This window comes from Nelumbo lutea, chromosome 7 (assembly GCF_056320005.1).
Source record: "Nelumbo lutea isolate HS-2025 chromosome 7, American lotus-T2T, whole genome shotgun sequence".
Classification (NCBI taxonomy): domain Eukaryota; kingdom Viridiplantae; phylum Streptophyta; class Magnoliopsida; order Proteales; family Nelumbonaceae; genus Nelumbo; species Nelumbo lutea.
The window spans coordinates 60666640-60690449 of record NC_142690.1 but is presented as its reverse complement, the minus strand read 5'-3'; the positions used below and the strand labels follow the sequence as shown (position 1 = coordinate 60690449).

The 23810-nt window shown below is 38.1% G+C and overlaps 1 pseudogene across 1 annotated transcript in view; it reads right to left on the bottom strand.

The window, feature by feature from the left end:
- LOC148846637 (large ribosomal subunit protein bL19cz-like) overlaps positions 1-21783 on the bottom strand; it is a 33119-nt pseudogene extending 11336 nt beyond the window's left edge. Inside the window, exons 1-7 of the transcript XR_016102125.1 lie at positions 20296-21783; positions 20022-20115; positions 18973-19056; positions 17902-18189; positions 4278-4524; positions 4118-4199; positions 3940-4052 (exon numbers count right to left, since the gene is read on the bottom strand). The product of XR_016102125.1 is annotated as a large ribosomal subunit protein bL19cz-like (transcript). The remainder of the gene's footprint in view (positions 1-3939; positions 4053-4117; positions 4200-4277; positions 4525-17901; positions 18190-18972; positions 19057-20021; positions 20116-20295) is intronic.
- Between the last annotated feature and the right edge of the window lie 2027 nt (positions 21784-23810).

Here is a 23810-nt window from a genome sequence, read left to right as displayed (position 1 = left end):
AGAGGAAGACAAGAGTCTAAGATGGTCACTGAAGGAGTTGAAAGAAATTCTATTCAGAGAAGAAATTTGTTGGAGACAAAAATCAAGACATCGATGGATCAAGGAAGGGGATGGCAATACTAAATTTCTTCATGCACTAGTCAGTGGTAGAAGACGAAAGAATTTTGTGGAGAAACTGGAAGTCAATGGAGTGTTGGTGTCTAACCGGGAGGAGATTGCCACTTGTTTCGTATATCACTTTAAAAAGATATATAAGAGACAGGAGGGCACTAGTTTTAGCCTGGTAGGATTAGTTTGGCCAAGCTTGAACCCTAAAATGGCACACTGGTTGGAAAGGGATTTTGAGTTGGAAGAAATAAGGGGAGCAGTGTTCTCAATGAATCGAGCTAAAGCTCTAGGGCCAGATGGTTTCACTATGGCTTTTTATCAAGACTGTTGGGATATCATCAAGTCAGATTTATGGCCAGTCTTTGAGGAATTTGCTAAGGAGCATTTTATTAGCCCAAGGATTAACTCCAGCTTCTTAGCCTTGATACCTAAAAAGGGAAATGCTATTCAGCCAAGAGATTTCAGGCCTATCAGTTTGGTGACTAGTATCTATAAGATAGTGGCCAAAGTAATTTCCTTGAGGTTAAAAATAGTTTTGCCCTCCTTAATAAGTCAATTGCAAGGGGCTTCCATTCAAGGTAGACAAACCACTGATCAATGGGTGGTCATTCTTGATGGAAGTTTTGAGGAATTTTGGGTTTGGAGATGGGTGGTGTTGTTGGATTGAAGATTCTTTGACTACTACTCATTACTCTGTTTTGGTTAATGGAGTGGTTAGAGATTTCTTTCCAGCTACTAGAGGACTGAGACAAGGGGACCCCCTCTCTGCCCTCCTCTTAACCTTGTTAGCAGATGTTTTTAGTAGACTTATTTTGAGAGCGGACAGGTTGAGTTTGATTAGAGGATGGAGGGTTGGAAGAGGTGTTACTGTTACACACCTACAGTTCGCAGACGACACTATCCTTTTTTGTGAGACAGGGGACCCTCTGATAGCAAGGAACTTGAAAGGGGTGATAAAGTTGTTCGAAGTTGTGTCAAAACTAAAGATCAACTTCCAAAAGAGTTGTGTAGTGGGGCTGAATTTAGAGGAGGAGGAATTGGGTGGGGTAGCTGAGGAGTTAGGCTGTCTGACATCTAGTTGGCCTTTGAGATACTTGGGGTTACCATTAGGAGCCAATCCTAGGTAGGGAAGTTTTTGGAATCCCGTTGTGGAAAGATATGCTAAGAAACTGGCGGCTTGGAAAAGAAATTATGTGACCTTGGGGAATCGAATTACTTTAATTCAGTCCACCTTAGCGAATCTCCCAATTTACTTTCTTTCAGTATTTAGAATGCCACAAAGGGAGGTAATGAAAGTAGAGAAATTGATGAGGGACTTTTTGTGGGAGCCTGGAGAGGGAAGGCAGGATCATTTGGTAAGATGGGAATTAGTATGCAAGAAAAGGGAGCAAGGGGGTCTGGGATTGGGTAACCTAGGAAGAAAAACTCAACCCTTTGGAGTAAGTGGCTTTGGAGATGGCTTTTGGAGGAAAGACTTTGGCACAAAGTTGTAGAGAGTATTCATGGAGCAGTAAGGCAATGGTTGGGATGTTGGCATTTCTCGAAGGGCCACGTTGAACTTTCCTTGAAAGGCAATCTATGGCATTGGGAGGACTTATGGATTGGAAATTCAACCCTCAAGGATCTTTTGTAGCCTTTGTATTCCCTCTCTCGCTTTAAAAATTAACATGTTCAAAGATTTGTCTCATTTTCCTCATCTTCTAGTTTCAGTTGGGATTTGGGTTTCAAGAGAGATTTAAGAGATTCTGAGCTTGACCAGACAACATAGTTACTTTTCTTGCTTGATTCTATCTCTGGACCCTTCTAAACCTGATGCTCATATTTGGTCCCCTAACCCTTCGGGTACTTTCTCTTGCGCCTCCTTTTTCTCTTCCTTATGCTTTGTCCCTAGCTCTCAGCATTTCCCTTGTAAAGAGCTCTGGTCTAAACCTGTTCCCCCTAAAGTGGGAGCCCTTTGTTGGGAGGCCTCTCTTGAAAAACTAAACACATTGGACAACCTACAAAGAAGAAGACCTTGTCTGAGTATTTCCCCCAATTGGTGTGTCCTCTGCAAAGCAAGTGGAGAAAGTTGTTACCATTTACTAATATCTTGTCCCTTTGTTGTAGGTCTCTGGGAAAAGCTTCTTAATCTCTTTGGGTGCAGGTGGACAATGCCAATGCAGGTTAGCAATCTATTTAAGACTACAACCTTCAAGTGGCCTAAGAAAAGAGGTAAAGTCTTGTGGAGGTGTGCTAGGGCTGAAATGGTTTGGACTGTTTGGGAAGAAAGAAATGTCAGGATCTTTGATGAGAAGGAGAGGAACGAGATCATTGTATGGGATTGCTTAATTAATAGAGCCATTAATTGGGTAAAGACCCTGGAACTATTTTCCTCATTCTCTTTTGATGATTTATGGAGAAATTGGGAAGTGGTTGCCAAAAGCTCTAGTACTAGACCTAAACCGTTTTTTTTTTTTTTAATGAATGTACAAAACCTAAACTGTTAGCACAATGGAAACCTCCTCAAGAGGGTATCATTAAGCTCAACTTTGATGGCCGCAGTTTAGGCAATCCGGGTCCTTCGGGTGTGGGGGGAGTGTTTAGAAATACCAAAGGGCTAATCATTGCTTTATATTCTGGCCCTATAGGAGTAGGTGACTCAATCAATGCAGAAATTCAAGCAGTGCCACAAGGAGCTGAATTTCCCAAGGAACTGAACTGTGAGCAGTTGTTAATTGAAGGTGATTCAAAGTTGGTGATCAGTGGTTAAAAGAACCAGAAACAGCAGCCTGGTCCTATAAAGGAGCTTTAGAAAGATTCAAATGGCTAACGACAAACATGTCAGTCCAATTCCAATGGAAAAGAAGATCAGCAAAAGAAAATGGGTTAGCAGATTCATTAGCTAAACAAGGGGTGCATAGGAATCAGATGTTTTGGGCTAAATTGTAATTTTTTCTCTAACCTGAGGCTGCATCTCGTGCCTCATCTTAGGAATTTTCTCTGTGTATCTTTTATGCTTTTATCTATTAATAAATTCACTCATTATTCATCAAAAAAAATTATTTCACATCAAAAAGAAAAAAATTGTGGTAGTAGGGAACATTGGCATATGCCTTAGAAGATAGGCCTACAAAAAAACCCTAGAAGGGCAAGCAATAACAATAAAAAGTGGCATTACAATACAAAGCTCCCATAATGACTCCACGAGAATAATCCAATCCCACAATACAAAGGGCTCCTACCTCCTCTCCCATGGCCATCTCATAACCCAAAAAAATTGACCAATCTAGTAGTCCAAATAAATGAGTTGTTAACTTATTTAATAGGTAGATGAAATTCATGAGATGTTAACTATAGACACTAGTGATCTAGCCCCTCATAAAGTGATATCATGATTAAAAAAATGTCCAGTCCCAATCATGCCGCAATACATAAATTTCAATACAATAGTTCAAACTAAGGACAATCTCACTCCTGTCTGGTTACCCATATCATGCCATAAATAAAAAAACTAAGCCCAAATGAAGACCAATGAAGAATATACATGATAGATGCATTTGTAAGATGGTCTATAAAGAAAGATATCTGGAAGACCTCTTGCCCTGCATTCTTGTTTTTTCGATTTCACCTGTTCTTGTATATACATATAGTAAGAAGCTCCTACATGTTAATTATGCATGATTACCTTTATTAACTTAAGACATTTTCATTCAAACCTTTCATTTATGCATCTATGACATAATGCATGTTTTGTCTCTTTTTTTTTGGAATTCACATTCACTTATTAAAATAAAAAGCAGTGAAAGGCACAGACTTCATAGGAAAGACTCTATATAAATAATATTCACTTACAAAGGGAAGACAGATTCCACACCAACCCCTGCCACCAGCCTCCTTAACCTAAATGTTGTATTTAGACCAGCATTCCTTCTTGCTATAACACGTCGCTTGTTCTCAGGCACTTCCTGTTCATATCAGGGATCAGCTATGAACAACCCAATTCAAAATCACCTCACCAAGCATGTCATACCACTTTGAGCTGAACAATATACCCAGGCTTTACATCAGTATTTCTCTCTGTGCCCTTCCTCTACAGCCTCTTTATCCAGAATCTGCATAGCACAACACTATTATCGTAGGTAAAGGAGATGATGCAAGCTGTATAGAGGGATTTAATATGAAGACCATGCCTGCATTATATGCCTGGCTGTTTTATCAAGCCTCTTAAATTTGATCCGAGGAGCAACATCAGGATTGGAAGCAACAGAATCTTGCAAGACAGATCCTTCTGGCTGAATCATTGTTGTAATGCACCTGATGGGACTAGGCCCCACAGTGCCCCATTGATATAGTTCTTTCTCTTGTTTTCCATACGACTAACTTCAAACCTTTAATCTGATATGTTGATGATATTTTTTCAATGCCATATTTGGCTTGCTGTAACATATTCAGAACAAACCATGTAAGAGCTTAAAATTTTCTATACCTTGAAAGAAATAGTAAGATAAGGTAAACTTTGAGATTTTTGCAGTCCTAGGCTGTTAAGACAGAGGTTGACTTGACGAACAAAATATTAGCATTTTTTTTTATAATTGAACAAGACATTAGCATATTGACTGTGGACCATCTGAAATCTAGGGGCTTCAGCATGGCTAATATGTATTTCCTCTGTAAAGAACAGGAGAAAACTGTTGGCATTCTACTCTTCTCGTGCAAGATTGCTTGGCTTTTGTGGAGAATATTCAGTGCTATGTTCGGGTTAACAAACTTTCAGCCAGAATCTGCTCTAGAATTCTTTTCTACATGGCCGAAGTTAAGAGGAAACAAGAAAGCAAGAATTCTCTGAAGCTGTCTCTCGTTTGCAATATGTTGGAACATATGGAAGGAAAGAAATAGAAAATTTTTGAAGACAAATATTGGAATCTGGACAAGATTGTGGCAGCTGTCAGTAATTTGGTTGCAGACTAGGTTCTGCTTGTCAACACTCTTTGCAGAATAGAGAAAAGAACAAGAATAATCTTAGAGGTGTCAAGAATGAATGACCCCCACTTCAAAGAGGTCTCTTATATATTAAAAGATATGTACAATTACAAGAATACCCATATAGGGCTAGAAGAGAAAAGAAGAATAAGATGTATAAGTAATATACAACAGGGACTATACTAATAAGATACATTAAGTTACAGAGTCTCCACACTCCCCGTAAAACTGATGCTTAGACATAAGCATCAGTTTGTCTATAAGAAAGAGATCCCGAACTCTAGTCATAGCTTTGGTGAAGATATAGACCCAATAGTGAAAAGATCTCAGATAAAGTGGCATTCCACCTCGATGTGGTTGGTCCTCTCATGGAAGACAAGGTTAGATGCAATCTTAATATCACTTGTATTGTCTGTATAGAGAGGAACAAGAGTAGGAAGTTGAATGCCAAAATCCATAAAGAGAGATCATAACCAAACAATCTCACTGCAAACCGAAGACATAGCCCTATACCCTGTGCTTCAGTGGAAAACTTTAAGATTGTTTGTTGTTTCTTATACTTCCAAGAGATGAGTGAATCACCCATAAAAACACACCACCTAGAAGTGGACCTACGAGTGTCTGGACAACCAGTCCAATCCACATCAGCATATGCTCTCAACTAAATAGGAGAGGAGGAGAAGAACAATCCTTGAGAAGTTGTGCTTCTAACATAATCGAATGATGCGATGAACAATAGTCATATGAGGCGAACGAGGAGAATAAACAAATTGACTAACAACCTGAACAACATGAGAAATATCAGGCCGAGTCATAGTGAGATAAATGAAGAACCCCACAAGCTGGCGATACAAGGCAGAATCAGGAAGTAATGGACCTTCAGATTTAGATAGCTTAAGATTTAACTCCATAGGTGTATCAACATGCTTTTCATCATTAAGACCAGCAAGTTTAACAAGGTCAGAGGCATGCTTCTGCTAACAAACAAAATACCCTCGATCACTACGATGTACTTCCAGTCCCAAGAAATAGGTGAGAAGGCCCAAGTCCATGTGAAAGGAATTATGAAGTAATAGTTTCAATTCACGAATGCCCTCAGCATCATTCCCAGTCAACAACATGTCATCAACATATAGTAAGAGAACGGCAATACCCTGAGGCCATTGCCTAACAAAGAGAGAGTGATCAGAAGAACTTTAGCTATATCCAGCAACAACTACAACATCGCAAAAGCGTTCAAACCATGCTCAGGGAGCTTGTTTTAGACCATATAGATTTTTTTAGGCGACATACTAAAGAAGGATCATTGCAATATCCAAGAGGAGGCTTCATGTAGATCGTCTCCTTCAACTAACCATGAAGAAAGGCATTCTTCACATCAAGTTGGCATATGGTCCAAGACTGAGCAGCAAACATTGCTAAAAGAACATGGATCAAGAGATCCATCATATTTCAGCTTAATGTTGTAAACCCAACGACTCCCAACAATGTATGCATCTGGAGGAGCAGGCACAAGGTCCCAAGTGTCATTCTCATGTAAAGCATGAATCTTTGCATCCATGGCTTCCTTCCAATGAGGGCTACTATTACCTTCTTGGTAGGAGCGAGAAACATCTGTGGAGGATAAGACAACAGGCAAAGAGCTACGGTTTAAAGAAAAACCATAGCGGTCAAGAGATCTAGATATACGAGTAGAACAACGAAGAGGAACAGAAGTATGAAGAGTGTCTGAAGTAGAGGTATCACTTACAAGAGTAGTGGTAAGATGATGATCTGAACCAAGAGGAAGGAGAGTAGCAGGCACAGGGGCTAGAGCACGTAACCGTTTGCGAAAGAAGACGAGAAGGTCCTTCTCAACAGAAAGAGGTGGAGCATCCTATGAATCAAAGTTTGGCAAAATAGAAATAGACGGTGCAGACAATCTAGCAATTCCAGCAAAAAAGGAAGTTTGCTCAAGGAAAACATTATGTGATATACGAATACGACGAATAGAGGGATCATAACAAAGAAATCCTTTGTGGTTAGGAATGTAACCCACAAAGGCACATATGATAGACTATGCAGACAATTTAGAGTGTTCACGAGAGGGAAGATGAACAAAGCACACACATCCAAAAACATGAAGCATAGATAAATTTGGAGAACGACCAAACAACTTTTGAAAGGGAGACATATTACGAAAAATAGAGGAAGGAATATAGTTGATCAAAAACACAATTGTAATGGCTGCCTCTACCCAAAAAGGTGGAGTATGGAACTCCTGCAATAATGTCCTCACAAAACTAAGGTGTCCATTCTTGCGCTCAGCCACACCATTCTGCTGAGGAATATCTGGACAACTTCGTTGCACTTGTATTTCAAGATTCTTCAAATAGGATAAAAAAATCTCCATCAGTGTATTCTCCCCCTGAATCCAAACAGAGAATACGCACTCGTGATTGAAAGTATATCCATGTGTACCTGGTACAATCATCAATGAACGACACAAAATATTTGTATCCAAGCCGAGAAGTGACAGATGTAGTCCAAACATCACTATGTATAAGCTCGAAGGGAGAGGTAGCATGCTCAGATATGTGAGGAAATGGTAAGGTACAACTCTTACTTAAGCAACAAGAAACACAAGATGTATCAAAGGTATGCAAGGAAGGAACTCTATTCTTAATAAGGCCTGAATCAAACAAAAATTTTAATTTTTCAGCATGTAAATGACCCAAAGGTTTATGCCATAAGTCCCAAACATTATTTCTATGATTCAAAAAGGAACTAGAAGTGGAGGAATTGAAATAAGTTGATGATGCTAATGTTTGAGACTTCTAAAACTCCAATGCAAACAAATGGCCCAACCTGCGCCCCTTCCCTTTCACCTTCCCAGTGTTCCGGTCCTGAATCAAACATCCATCCTGAGAGAAGATGAGAATGTTACCTTCATCAACTAATTGGCCAACAAAAATCAAATTTGTAGTGAGATTAAGAACAAGAAGGGTCTTGGTAAGAGGGAAAGATGCAGTGGATGAAAGCTCAAGAGACAGATCACTACTACCAATTCACCATTGGTAATAACAATATGTTTGTGATGGGTTTCAGTAAGGTTACTTGGTTGGTTAGGGTAGGCTCTTGTCATGTGGTTGGTAGTTCCAGAGTCAATGATCCAAATATGAGAAGGGGAAGCACAATAACCGAAAAACTCACCAAGTAAGCCAATAACAGAAAGAGCAAATGTTACCAATTGTCGAATGTTTTCCTCAACCATAGGTACCAAATTATCAAAGCTGAATAGAAGGTGGACAAGGAGCATTTGGGGAGCCAGGGGTTTGAGTTGGTCATATACACCTTCATGGGGAGCTTCAGGGGGAATTCTGACCATATGGAGGAATAAGGAAATGGAATATGTGGAAGAATTGATTGGCCGGTATTCAATCTCCCTAAAATTTAAAAGAAAGTTGGACGAAAGAGAATGGGCTTTAACAAATGTGTATGGCCCTAATTCTTACAGAGAAAGAAAAGCTTTCTGGGAGGAACTATGTTCCATCAGGGGATTGTGGAATGGCCCGTGGTGTGTGGGGGTGATTTTAATGTCATCAGATATTCGGGGGAATCAAACAATCTGAACTAGGCTAATAGACTCTCAAGAATTAAGAGGCCCCCCCTTGCTTTAGGTGGATTATACTTGGCCAAACTTTCAATCCCCCCCAACCTGCTCCAAACTAGACAGATTCCTCTTATCTCCTGAGTGGAAAGAAATGTGGGGATCCTTGATAGCAAGAGGCTTACCTAGAGTTACCTCAGACCATTGCCCTATTTGTATCAAGAAAGAAATCCCAAGGGGAGGCCCTTCTCCTTTCAAATTTGAAAATATGTGGTTTGAAGACCCTACTTTTAAGACTAGGCTAAAGGAGTGGGAGGCACTTAGACCTTTGGGGAGGTTGAAAATGGTAGATTTCTCCAGAAAACTAAAGAGGCTAAAAGAAAAAATAAAAGAATGGAATAAAGCACATTTTGGAAGGGTAGAGGAAATAAAAGATAACTTGGTGAAAAGGATTGAGAAGCTAGATAGGAAAGAGGCTCTTAGAGTCATTTCAAAAGAAGAAAGAGGGGAAAGATGGAATCAAAAGCAAAAACTTGAAGAGATAGTACGAAAGGAGGAGATTTGTTGGAGACAGAAATCAAGGTGTCAGTGGCTTGTAGAGGGGGATAGAAACACTAAGTTTTTTCACTCTCTTGCAACTGGAAGGAGAAAGAAGAACTTAATCTAGAGGGTGGAGGAAGAGGGACAAGTGGTAAGAGAAAGTCAGGGGATTACAAGGATTTTTGTAAATCATTTTAAAGAAATTTTCTCAAGCCCACACTGAGTGTTGCCAGAATTGCCAGAGATGGAAGGGGATGTTTTGTCAGAAGAACAATCTCGTGTCCTAGAAAGGAGATTTTCTCTACAAGAAATCAAGGAAGCTATTTTTTCAATGGACATATCGAAAGCCCCTAAGCCGAATGGCTTCTCCATGGCCTTCTATCAAGAGTGTTGGGATATGGTGAAATCAGACATCCTGGAAGTCTTTAATGATTTTTTCTCCAAAGGGGAGGTATCACCAAGAGCAAATGCCACATTTGTCACTTTGATTCCAAAGAAGAGGGAGGCCAAAACCCCTAAAGACTTTAGACCAATAAGTCTCATTGGGAGTGTTTACAAAATTCTGTCGAAGGTTTTAGTAGAAAGACAAAAAGGTATTGCCCTCGATCATTTCTCCTTTGCAAGGAGCTTTTGTAGAAGGAAGGCAGATTATGGATCAAATCTTGGTGGCTAATGAATGCATAAGGGAAAGAAGAAATGGTAGAGAAAAGGGGCTGGTTTGTAAGGTAGATCTAGAAAAAGCTTATGACTTGGTTAATTGGGGTGTCCTAAAAGTTTTAGAAAGATTCAGATTCGGAGATAGATGGAGGGCTTGGATCAAAGAATGCTTGAGTTCAGCTCACTACTCAATCCTAATCAATGGTACAACAAAGGATTTCTTCCTGGCCAAGAGAGAAATTAGGCAAGGTGACCCCCTATCCCCATTCTTGTTTACCTTAGTGGCAGAAGTGTTAAATAGAATGGTGGCAAAAGATGATGCTTAAGGCCTCACCAGAAGGTGGAGGATAGGTAGAAACCGAGTGATTGTTACCCATCTCCAATTTGCAGATGACACCATATTTTTTTGTGAAGGAAACAATGAGGAGTTGGTGGAAAGTTTGAGGGTGCTACTGAATAAGTTTGTGGGAGTGACAGGCCTGAGGATAAATTGGACCAAAAGTGGAATTGTACGGGTCAATTTGGAGGAAGGAGAACTAATAAGATTTGCAGAAATCTTGGGGTGTGAGATTAGAAGATGGCCTATTAGTTACCTAGGTTTACCCTTAGGAGGAAATCCCAAGTTAGTTGGTTTCTAGAAACTAGTGTTAGAAAAGTTTGATAGGAAGTTAGCCCTTTGGAAGAGGAATTACATTTCTTTGGGTGGAAGAATAACCTTGATTAGACCCACTCTAGCAAACTTCCCCACCTATTTCCTTTCAACTTTTAGAATCCTTTCTAAGGTAGCAAGATGCTTAGAGAAGTATATGAGAGATTTCCTATGGGACCCAGGAGAGGAAGGGAAGGATCACTTGATTAAGTGGGAACAGGTTAGTAAACCCAAGGAACAAGGGGGTTTGGGAATTAGGAACATCCTTTTAAGGAACACAACTCTACTAGGTAAGTGGCTTTGGAGGTTTCCCTTTGAGGGTGACAGATTGTGGCACAAAGTGATCGAGAGCATTCACGGGGTGGCTAGAAATGGTTGGGATGCAAAAGTTTCCCCTCACAGGTCCTCGACTTCTCCTTAGAAAGCAATTTATGAAATCAACCCTACTTTCCTCAATTCCATCCGGTTCGATGTGGGACAAGGTAATAGAATTCTGTTTTGGGAAGATCTATGAATAGGGGAAACCCCACTAAAAGACCAATTCCCTGATCTCTTTGCACTATCTAACCTTAAGGGGGAAGATATATCCATGTTGGGATCACTGTGCCCAACTCGTGTGAACTGGAATTTGGGCTTTAGAAGGGGACTAAGGGAGAATGAGTGTGAATCCTTAACCCGCTTGCTGAACCTCTTAGGGTAGATCCACCTGGACCCTTCGTTGGAAGACTCTAGAATCTAGGTAGGCTCCCCAGACGGCCTCTTTTCTTGCTCCTCTTTCTTCAAAGTACTTGCTTCCCCCAACTCTCTAGGTGGGACTTTCCCTGTGAAAGAAATCTGATGCAAGTCTATTCCCCCGAAGATCCAAGCTTTCTATTGGGAAGTATTCCTTGGTAAGGTAAACACTTGTGATATGCTGCAGAAAAGAAGGCCATATATGTGCCTTTCTCCTCATGTGTGTTCATTGTGTAAGGAAAGTGGTGAGACCCTTTCTCATTTAATGATATCCTGTTCCTTTGTGCATCGAATTTGGGAATTCTTTTGTACTCTCTTTGGCTGCAGGTGGGCTCCCCCTCAAGATGTGGTAGGACTCTTCAACCATGATTTCTTGAGACAGAGAAAGAAAAGAGGGATGGTAATTTGGAAAGCAACAAAGGCAGCAATTTGTTGGGTAATATGGGAAAAGAGGAAAAACAAAAATTTCTTGGAAAAAAGTAGAACAGTAGAGGAAGTGATTGATAGTATCAAGGTGAAAGTAGCCCATTGGGTAAAACTCTTGGATTGCTTTCAAGTCTTCTCATTCGCAGATATTTTAAGAACATGGTCTGAAGTAGCACAATCTTCGAGAGTAAGAGATAAAGCAAGGCTGGAGTGGAAACCACTTGAAGGCAATAAAGTAAAGCTGAATTTTGACGGATTCTCATATGGAAATCCAAGCATCTTAGGAATAGGAGGAGTAAACTCCAACAGGAGGATATTGGGTATGTTCTCAGGACCGATTGGCAACGAAAACTCACTGAAGTCTGAACTATTGGAATTACTACAAGGGTTAAAGTTAGCCAAACAACTAGGATGCAGACATGTTGAAGTGGAAGGGGACTCAAAAGTAGTAATTTCATGGGCAATAAATAGCAGTCACACCCCATGGACGTTTAAACATGTGATTAGGGAAGTGGAGAAGATTGCAAAGGAGGTTGAGGCTGAATTTAAATGGGTCCGAAGAAGTGCAAATGGGCTAGCTAATAGCTAATGGATTAGCAAAACAAGGGGCATTGAGACAGCAATTATTTTGGGCTACACTGTAATGAGGGGTGAATAGAGTGATTAAAGGGGATCAACAGTCCCATCATCAAGTTGTATAAACTACTTACAATCTGAATTTTAATAAAATACATATTTACTGATAAAAAAAAGGTGTCAAAGAATCACCTCTAACAAAAGAATCACCACCAGTAGTAGATTTCTTACTCCCATGTGCTACAGCAGCAGTGTCAATTCCATAGGTTGATCCTTCTAGTTTTATAGGAATAATATTGTCTCTATCAGAGGCCATTTCAGCAAGAAAACAACAGTCCAGCCACAAGGATATTAGAGACAACCAAATTCAGCAATCAAGAACTTAACATGACAGTCTAAAAAAAAAAGCAAGTTTTTAAGATAGTCGAGTCTAAAACCTTTCAAATATGAATCTGAAGTCTGAATCAAATAAATGGGAAGCAAGAAAACCCTAGGATGACACCAGATCTAGGGTTATAGGTTGATCGAATCAGCCGATTGAGAGAAAACTGTGATTTACCAACACATCAGGTGTCTTTTTCAAAAACAATGAGGTATCTTGTGCTGATCGAAACAATCCTTAGAAATCTCCAAACCAGAACTAAGTGTAGGGTTAAGAAGAGCTTGAGAGAACCCTTCAATCTGGAGAGAAAAACTCAAATCGCAGGCCGATGTAGAAGGCCTGAAGTCCAAAAAAGGAAACTGTACAGTGTTGCCGCCCCAAGAATAGATCAAGTCTAGGCGACACCAGATTTGAAGTCCAAAGTTGATGCAGTTCAAAAAAAGAAACTGTACAGTGTTGCCACCCCAAGAAGATTAGAACTCCTTTGAAAACTTCACCAAATCAGATGTTGTTTGTAGGGAGAATAGATCAGGTCTAGGCAACACTAGATCTGAAGTTTGGCCTCGAACCAATGTCTCCCAAGAGAGATCTAATGAAATCCCTCCTGCTGGTTGCACAAAGAAAATTGAACAAAAAAGGGTGGACCAAAACAGCCCTAATACGACAGGATTACTGCTTTTAGTGAGGTTCAAGAGAGAGAAAATAGATCAAAGAGCAACCTGCTCTAATACCATGTCAACACTCTTGGCTGAATAAAGAAAAGAACAAGAATAATCTTAGAGGTGTCAAGAATGAATGACCCCCACCTCGAAGAGTCTCTTACATATCACAATTACACGAATGTCCATATAGGGCTGAAAGAGAAAAGAAGAGTAAGATGTATAAATAATATACAACAAGGACTATACTAATAAGATACATCAAGTTACAGCTGTTATCTCCAGAATTTAATCAAGTTCCTAGGGAGGATTTGGGGGACAAGTTGAGAGATATTCTGGGATTTCAACTTTGTAACTTGGATAGTTTGTTTTAATTCTTTTCCCTAGCAGTTATTTTCTGTTGTTTTTCTTGCAAGGTGATGCCTTATCCCCACACTGTAAGCTTTTTTTCTTATTTAATGAAATTGTAGATGTTCAAGACCGCTATCAGTCTTGAGCACTAATAAATTTCAGGTTCGAAAAAGGAGAGAAAGTATAGAGGAAAGAGGAGAAAGAGTAGAGAGAGAGCAGTAGAACACAAGATTTGAAAGGAATGACAGAATCTCAATGTTCTGCCGCCGCCACTTCTATTTAATATTTATAGTTTATGCTAGTTACATGAAAGGACACATCTGCCCTTGGTATTTACATAACACATAAAACAATATAAAACTGAAATATAAATAACAACTAGAATAATGGATTGACCATCAGCTAACCCTAGGATGACTAGGTACATTCTACCCTACGGACAGAGTGGGGCCCACATCAGTGTTCTCTACAGAAATTTCATTTTACCATAAAAAAACAAAAATTAGCATCATCACACCAACTAGATGTGTATCGATAATGAAAATGCAAAATGCACTGATATTAGGTTTCAATTTATCAGTAGCAGCATTATATTAATATCAAATGTATGCAAGAGATATAAAGAAAGTATTACGAAATTAAAAGAGATGGGAACTGTTTGACATGCAGAATATTCTCCCAAATCAAAGCCTTAAAAAAATTGATTCTCATAATTTGGTTTAGATACTAAGATTGGTTGAAAATGGCATCCTTTTTATGATATACTCAAGTACCAAAGGTAAATGGGACTACCAGGCTGGGACATCTGATAGAATTCTTGGCCTCCTATGTTGGAAGCAACATCCGAAGGATGAACTTCTGGAAGTTACAAATATTCAGAGAGTCGTTTTTTTTTTTAACTTCCCTAGCAGTTCTTTTCTGTTGTTTTGCTTGCAGGGTGATGCCTTATCACCTGCTAGACTGTAAGCTTTTCTTATTTAATAAAATTTCGTTTTACCATAAAAAAAAAAACAAAAACAAAACATTAGCATCATCACACCAACTAGATGTGTATAGATGATGAAAATGCAAGATGCACTGATTTTAGGTTTTAATTGATCAGTAGCAACATTATATTAATATCAAATGTATGCAGAAGATATAAAGAAAGTATAACGAAATGAAAAGAGATGGAAACTGTTTGACATGCAGAATATACTCAAGTACCAAAGGTAAATGAGGCTATCAGGCTGGGACATCTTATAGAATTCTTGACCTCCTGTGTTGGAAGCAACATCCGAAGGATGAACTTCTGGCAGTTACAAATATTCAGAGAATTGTTTTTCTTTTTTTCTATCAGCAACACAGAAAATATTTCATTAATTATAAAAATCAGGTTACAACAAGAAGTTGTGAAAAGAAAAAACCAGCTTTAGAAAGCTATCCCAATCCAAGTTTACATTTAAGCCCAAAACAGATGTGTTCTTTATACCCCGTGCTTAGCTAAGCTATCTGCCAAGCTGTTGGCAGTCCTCCTCACCCATCTCACTCGGATTGACATGTCCTTTGATAGCCATTTAAATCTCCTGGAATTATTCCTCGAACGCCATATCACCCCTTCCTCCTTTTGCAGCCATTTTACCACAGTTTTTTAGTCTCCCTCAATGATCAGTCTATTAATACCCAATTCTTTTGCCTTTTCAACCCCATATACTGCAGCCAAAAACTCTGACCTTGTCACATCACCTTGTTCCACAGAACCGAAGCATAAAGCAATGATGTCTCCATCTTCATCTCTAATGGCCCCTCCTATGCCTAAGGGGCCCAGATTACCCAAACAACTCCCATCAAAGTTCAGCTTCTTCCAGCAATCTATTGGGGGTGATCATGTCTCAACAGATTTCTGTCTTGTGGATGAAGATGCAGCAATAAACAGCTTAAAGTCTGAAAACAGCTTCATGCTTTTTGCCCAGTGTGCCACTCTCAAAGTTATTGTTTCTACCAAGGCTTCCTTGCTTCATTCTCTTTCTTCAAATTTTCTTGCATTTCTTTCCTCCCAAACAGTCCAAAGTAGTGTTGCTCTAGTATTCCTCCACAAAATCCTGCCCCTCCTTTTAGTGCAATTAATGCCAATAGAGCTAAACAAACCATCCAACCTGTCAGAGAAGACCACTTTCGACCAAACAGAGAAGCAACCAATTCCAAATAAAGCTAACAAAAGGGTAGGAGATTAGAAGATGAAATGCAGTCTCACCATTCAACTTACACAAGACACACCAGTTGGGGGGACAAACACCAATTTAGTCTTTTTCCTCAGAGTAGATCATAGGTATTAATACAACCATGAAACACTTCCCAATAGAAAGCACTGATTTTAGGGGGAATGGGCAAATACCAAATTTCCTTGACTGTGAAAGAAGGAGAGGAGGAGGTGGCTAACAAGGAATGTAAGGACTTACAAAAAAACAACCCATCCGAATTAGGGCCCCAAACACTAGAATCTGAACTACCTTCTCTCAAGACTACTGAATTCAGCAAGCCTAACAACTCAGACACACTAGAAAGTTCAAATTCTCTAAGGTTTTTGTTAAAGCCAAAATTCCAGTTCGGCTCTAGCGGACGATGATGCTGACTTAGAAATTCAGAAATAGGCCTATCTTTGAACCTGGAAAGATCAAAAAGAGAAGGGAATCTCTCACCCAGAGGGGTATCCTCAATCCACACATCCTCCCAAAATCTGATTTTCTGATCAGAAGCCAAGTCATACCTGATATGGTAGTAGAAAGGTAGGAAGAATTTCATGAATGGCCTTCCAAGGAGCAGCCAAGGTAGCTCTACAAGAAAACAACCCATCAGAATCTTCAAAATCTGGATAAAACATTTTTTCAATTTGGTCGCAAATTTGATCATCAATATTTGGTTTATATACTCAGATTGGTTGAAGATCACATCCCTTTTTATAATCTACTCAAGTATCAAATGTAAATGGGGCTACCAGGCTGGGACATCTGGCAGAGAATGCTTGGTGTTCTGTGTTGGAAGCAACATCTGTAAGATGAATTTCTGGTAGTTACAAATATTCAGAAAATCTTCAAGATCAGGATAAAATGTTTTTTAATTTGGTTGCAAGTTTCAATTGTTTAGTTCATTTGATCAAGAAAAAAAAAATTACAAATAGCATAGTGTAGTTTTCTTTTAAGATCAATCAATGAAGAATGAAGAATGAAGAATGAAGAATTCTCTTTACTACTGTATGACTCCAAGTTCATGAAGGCAATGACTCCCAGAGAATAGGTGCCAACTATGATAGTTCAATCTCCTTATCTTGCTTATTTATTCCCAACAATTCTCTTGTATGCATTTCTTATCCCGTTTATTATGAAATTTTGGTCTGATAGTTTTCCTAGTCAACAATCTACATTTTATTTCTCAACCTCAAACCTTTTCTTAAGCCCATTTTAATTTTCTAGCCTCTATCCCACATCTCCACCCTTGATCCTTATTATATTTGTGTTTTTTATAACAAAGAAAATGAAAACTTCATTTATGAATTTCACGAGAATGCAAAAAATAGAATTGTCAAAAACAACCCAACAAAACAAAAAATGACTGAGACACCGAGACCACACAACTTGAAATATGTAATCCCAAGTATCATCAACCCATGATCAATGACAAAAAAAAATGTCACATAAAATTGGATGCCATTAATTACAGAAGTGAGTATAACTGAATTTTTGGAACCCCTTGAGGGCATTTGACCAGAAGATTAAGAGTCTCTCAATACTTCCAATCAACGCCTTAGTTGAGGACATATTTTATTTTCCCCTAATAATCCTGCTGTTTCTTTCTTGCCAAATTCCCCAGCACACTGTAAAGGTGCAATCATCCATAACCTGGTTCCCCTCTTACTAAGGCAGTAAGGCCCCTTAATTGAAACAAGAACATTAAGGATTTGAGGTCCATGGGATTACCCACTGGTCACCAAAAAGCTGTAAAAAATGAGACCATATATCTGGCATCGGTATACACCATAAAGGAATAGGTGCACTTTTTTCAAATGGTAAAACCCATATGACGTCGTGGGATTAATAAATCACAAAACCAACGTTTACACATAAAATCAATAATTAAGCATTGCATGATCCATTTGAAATTTCTAATTAACATATACCCCACAGAAGCAGTAAGTCTGGTATTATAATTAAATGCACTCAGAGAATCCAAAAATGCATGAATCCTAGATGGATCATGGAAGAACAAAAGTACAAAAAATAACATTTAGAAAACATACCAATGTTGTGGCAAAGCATGAAGTAGAGTTGGGGCACAATGAAGAAAGGAAGCCGTCTGAAAGATGATTCGATGGCCTATGAAATAATGAAGCCCCTCTCCTCCAACATTACATTCCAAAGCAATGAATCCAGGACCACCACTTAAGTGATAACCATGTGCTGATTTAGGATGAACAACCTTTGAACTCGTAAAATGGCGATCAATTATTTGAAGGCTTTTCAAGAAAGACTGCATGTTTCTAGAACAGTTCTGCACCAATGAAGAAGATAAAAGGGGGTTGAGCGTCCTGCAACAGTAACCATAACAGTCAATCTTGAAGCCCTGGACTTCCGCCAAGTCTCACATAAACCCTAGAGAAAAATGCACACTTCTTTCTACAGGATTAGCTATTGACTTGTACTCATTAGGACCTAGGAGCCAGTTGCCAGTAAGGTGAAAGTTGGGTTGCTGAATTGATGAATCTCAACTATATCAAGCTTTGGTGTTGTCTTGGTCCCATTCACAAGTTAATAAATTATCCGCTCAACCCCACCCAAGTACACTCTACCAAGGTTTTAAAAGGCTAAAGGTGGAGGCAAGGTGGTTGGGTGCCAAAGAGGTCAGGCAAAAGCCTCAAAGGGAGTTTGAGGCCTCAAACTAAAAAACATAACTGTTAGTTGTGTGTTCAATAACTGTTCGTTGTGTGTTATTCATTAAATGTATAAATTTTACGTAATTATGTGTTATGTGTTTCATAAATAATAAAAAACATAAAAAGAAATAAATAATTGAAATTTTATGTAATTATGTGTTATGTGTTTCATAAATAATAAAAAACATAAAAAGAAATAAATAATTGAAATTTTACGTAATTATGTGTTATTTATTTAATGTATAATGGTCCAATAACTGTTAGTTGTGTGTTCAAATCTTTTCAAGATTCCTCTTATGAAACACAAGCACTAAAAAAACAATGTTATAATTAAAATAACTAACAACTACCAACTATTATATAGAATTTGATACTACAATACAAATTCTAAACTATAGAAGAAAAGTTAAAAAAGAAGATGGGGTCAAATGAGTGTACCTTAGCTATTTAGAGAACACACTTGACACAATCCAATAGATAAATTATGAAATATGAATCTTTGAAGTTCAAAATTGCAAATTCCTATAAAAAGCAAATTAAGACTTTAGAAGAGTGTTCTTTATTTCATAATTCACCCTAAAAGATGAACTAATAAGAACTTTCAAGTTTCAATCATGCAGAAAGGAAAGAAACTAAGATAGAAAATACATGTGACTACATAAACCATTCCATATTTCAAAATTTAGAAAGAAAACTATTCTACATTCCACGTTTTACACTTCAAGAGGTCATTCCAAATCACAAAACATAATTTGGAACTTCTGAAAGTATTTTTTCCACTTTTTCATGTTAAAGTATATTAATATTAATATTAATACTTATTAATCATATGATATCTATATTAATAAACATTAGCTGAACTTTATTTATGTATTTCATATTATTTATACCTACCATTTCCATTTGTATGGTGATGGCTATGCATTGAAGTTTTTTTTATACTTCTATCTCATATTTATATTCATTTGAGATCGCATGAGTTTCTCTAAGGTATTCATAGATATCTTAATTTTTTTTAACCCATTATCAAAATTCATGCCTTTTCATAAGTACCTCAATTGGTTTCAGTGAACATTGTTAATATATATATATATATATATATATATATATATATATATATATATATATATATATATATATATATCCAACTCCATTCATTCTCTCATGTGACAGTGAAAAAATAAAAAATAAAAAAAGGAAGGAAGGACTAAGGCTGCATTTGGCATTTCTTATTTTAAGGACTTATCTCCTTTTTGCTGTTAAAATGTCCCTATGAACACTAAGTTTTTAACTGCAAAAAGGAGATAAATCTTTAAAATAAGGAATGCCAAATGCAAATGCAACCTAAGAATAACCATACCCACTGAGTTTTAAATTATAGATATTAGAGAACACTAAGGCAAATATCCAATTAACCTGTAGAAGAACAGAAGAAGAAGATTAACATTTATGAATAAGAAGAAGAAGAAGACTAGACGAGGACTTACTTCGGTCGTGATCCACTGAATCGTGATTGGCCGTTGCCTTGTTGGTCAGTCGACACCGTCTCTGCTAAAGTGGTACTCTGTTTTGAGTTCTCATCTGAAAATAAAGTTAGAAAAATAAAAAATTAGACCGAAGAAGAAACCGTGGAAAGGAAACTCCAAACTATATTTTCAGTTCAAAAGAGGAAGGAAGAACTAATGATCCGGGCTGCTGTTATGGCCTAAACTCCAGTTCTTTGAGAGGAACCCTATGCGCCAGAAAGAAAGAAAAACTCACCTTGATCGGCGTTCAAAAAGACTCAAAACTTCAAACGGAGGACTGAGGGAGGCTGAGGAGGGTTCGTTCAGTTCCGAAGAGTGAAGTGGGGAGGAAATCGCAAATCACAAAGAAACAAAACACATTCCGTTCAATTAGCCGAAGTCCCCAACAGTTATAAAATCTTTACCATATTCACCCCGTTGAAGAATAAAATTTACGACCAAATACCCGCCTCGCATGTTTTGCGCCTCGAGGCGAAAGGCGTACACCTCAGTTATATGGAGGCTACCTCACTGCCCACATATATTCTAGTAGAGGCTACAACTTACAAGAATATTGATATATGAGGCTACACAGAGTGTAGGGAATAGCAATTTTTATTAAACTATATATATAAAATATATATTATATTAAATATAGGATAAATTTATTAAACTATCCTTAAATTAATGTTTAGTTAATTAACTAATTTTATTCTTACTATTTACATGTTATCGTAGACTACCTCTAAGTTTTCTGACAAATACACGTAACATCAGTCACTATTATATTTTTCAAAAATTTCTAAAAGATTTAAGTGGAGGAATGAGGTTTGAAAAGGAGATCGGCTTCAGTCACAGGGAGACTACGATGGTTGTTCGAAACGGGCCTCGCAGTGACTGAATCCCATCACGTTGAAAAGCGGCGACTACCCACACAGCGGCAACTCGTAGATGTATCCGTTGCATCAATTTTCTCGAGTTCCAGTCGTTCAAGAGAGATATCAGCCATCGTTTTAGCAGTTGTGCCCCTGCCCGGCTGCAACAATGACCAACCCATCTCTCGTCTCTCATCTTTTCCCTCCCTTTCTCTCTCCATCCACTCCGTCGATGAGGATCAAAACGCGGCGGCTCTGATCTCCCCTTGCAGAAGACAACCACCACCTTCATCCACCCTCCGATTCAGCCCCTAGTCCACCCGTCCACCCCTCCAACGATCCAAGCTAGAAGATCGACAACACTTCGATCTGCACCTCCGATATTAGCAACACTCCTTCAATTTCTTTTTCTTTCCAGGTTTTTCAGGAACAGGGACTGCTATAGACTTCTGATTATCACTAGAATACGAATTATTTATGGACACCGAAAGTCCTGGATATGTGCATTGGACATTTGGTTTCACAAACTTAACAACAAAAGCAACAGAAACTCCTGACATGAGCTTGACTTTGAAAAGCATTATACGAAGTTCGAACAGTCAATCGGTATAATTGTTAAGAAAATCATAGAAGCATTCAATAAAATTCTAAAAACGAACAACCGGAAATCAATCTGATAAACCCAAATTTAGTAAGCGCCAAAAAAAAAGAAAAGATTAAGCTGGAAAACATAAGTATATCTAACAAGAATAACAAAGATAACGATAAGACATAATCCAAACTCCGAAAGTCAATAAAGAGAATTAAAACAAACTAGAATTTTATCAAGAAATGTAGTAAAGAAGATCGGCCATGGCTCTATGATTCGATGTTACCTGTTCAAGCAACCAGTACTGACTGAACAGTTGATTTCAAAGCGGGAACGAAGCAACTACAAATAGAATCCAGGCTCATATCGTTATCCTAACTCCAAAGGGAAATAAAGGAAAAGAGTACTCTGATTTTGATCAGAGACTTTTGAGGTGTAAAATAGGATTCGTTCTACTCATTCTAAAGAAAAGAGAGAGAGAGAGAGAGAGAGAGAGAGAGAGAGAGAGAGGGTGTGAAGGAAGCATTGATAGAGAAACTATAGGGTTCGAATGGAAATGCAATTCAGAGGGAATTTGCCAAACTGGATCGGGTTCAATGGGGATTTGTTGCAACGGTGGGCGTAAGGCGGTGGTTCAGTGGTGAAACAGGATAAACAGGGATTGAGGAGGGAGAAAATGGTAGAAGAGTAAGAATGAAGGTGAAGAGAAACGAAACCGACAAGGAGAGGATCGCCGCTGCTAATAGTTGCAGCGGCGGTGGCGAATTAGAAATATAGAAACGAATAGAGAGAGAGGGAAGAAGAAAATCGCCGCTGCTGTCTCGTTCGATTCGCTATTGTGAAGAACTCGGTTTGCCGCTTCCGAAAGGAAGAAAACGGTGAAGAAGAAGAGAGAGACGGAGAGGAAAAAGATGGTGCCGGTTCCTATTGGGACGATGCATACCACCATTTTCGTCACTTTTGAGGTAGGAATCACTGACGATAATGTTTTATGGGTAAAATAGTATTTTAAAAAAAATTAAGGGTAATATAAGATAATATGTAAATAGTAAGAGTAGAGTTAGTGAATTAACTAAATAATAAATATGGTTTAAGAAATTTGTTCTTAAATATAAAATATTATTTATATTATATATACCAAAATATATTTAAAGTATTATTTGTATTTTAATTTTCCTTTATTTTAAATAAGTATATTTTTGAAAACAAACTTTTAATTAAAAAATTGGGGATTTAGGTCCTCGATCGAAAATCCGTCTCCATCGGGGATTGGGGATGTAAACTAAACTTTTCTCGATAGGGATCGGGGGTTAAAGATGGAAATTAATTTAAAACTTAGGATCGGGACAAGGAATATGATCCCTGCTCTAACTCCGTCCATTGTCATTCCTACCTAGGGTCATCCCCAAATCTATAAATATAATTCCAATAATTATAGTAATTATAAATGTAGCATCAAATACTTATGATAAAATTTTTCAATTACTAATTTGAATAATTGGAAGTTTTATAATTTAAATTTTACTAAATTAAATTATTAAAATCAATAATTTTAGTAATTAAATTACCAAAATCACTAATTATTGCTAAAAAATTATAGTAAATACTAAAATTACTGAAAAATCGATGTATGTTTATTGAAATTAATTTTCCACTAAAAATAAATTATTGAAAGTTGTTAATTATTATATGATAATATCATTAAATACTAATAAATTGACCAAACTTACTGAAAATATCAATAACTACTTATTGCTAAAGCAGGTAAATAGTTGTCTCCTAGGTAGATGGTGGTGGCTCTTTAACTCTAGCCCCCGATCTCTCTGGAGGCGGATAATTGCGGAAGAGTTTGGAACTAGAAACTATGGATGGGATCCTGGACCTGCACCCTCGCCTGCTGGATGCTTAGTTTGGAAAGAAATTGAGAAGGTCCTCTTTTTATCCAAGGGATTAGGCTAAATTTAGGGGATGGCAAGAGGATTAGTTTCTGGCGAGACACTTGGTGCAATGGTGTTCCCCTAATGGAGACCGTCCCGTCGCTATTCCTTGTAGCAGAAGACAGGAATGTGGTGGTGGCAGATCAGTTTGAGCGGCAGGGAAATACAGGATACTGGTGTCCAAGATTTAGGAGGTATCTCAACGATTTGGAATTCTCTGATCTGTTAGAACTGCGACAAGCGATTCAGGAATATCAACTGAACCCAAATCAGCAAGATACCAGAATTTGGAAATGGAATAAGGATGGGATTTTCTAAGTGAAGTCATTTTATTCAAATCTGACTGCTGGTTCGGCTCAGGCTTTTCCTT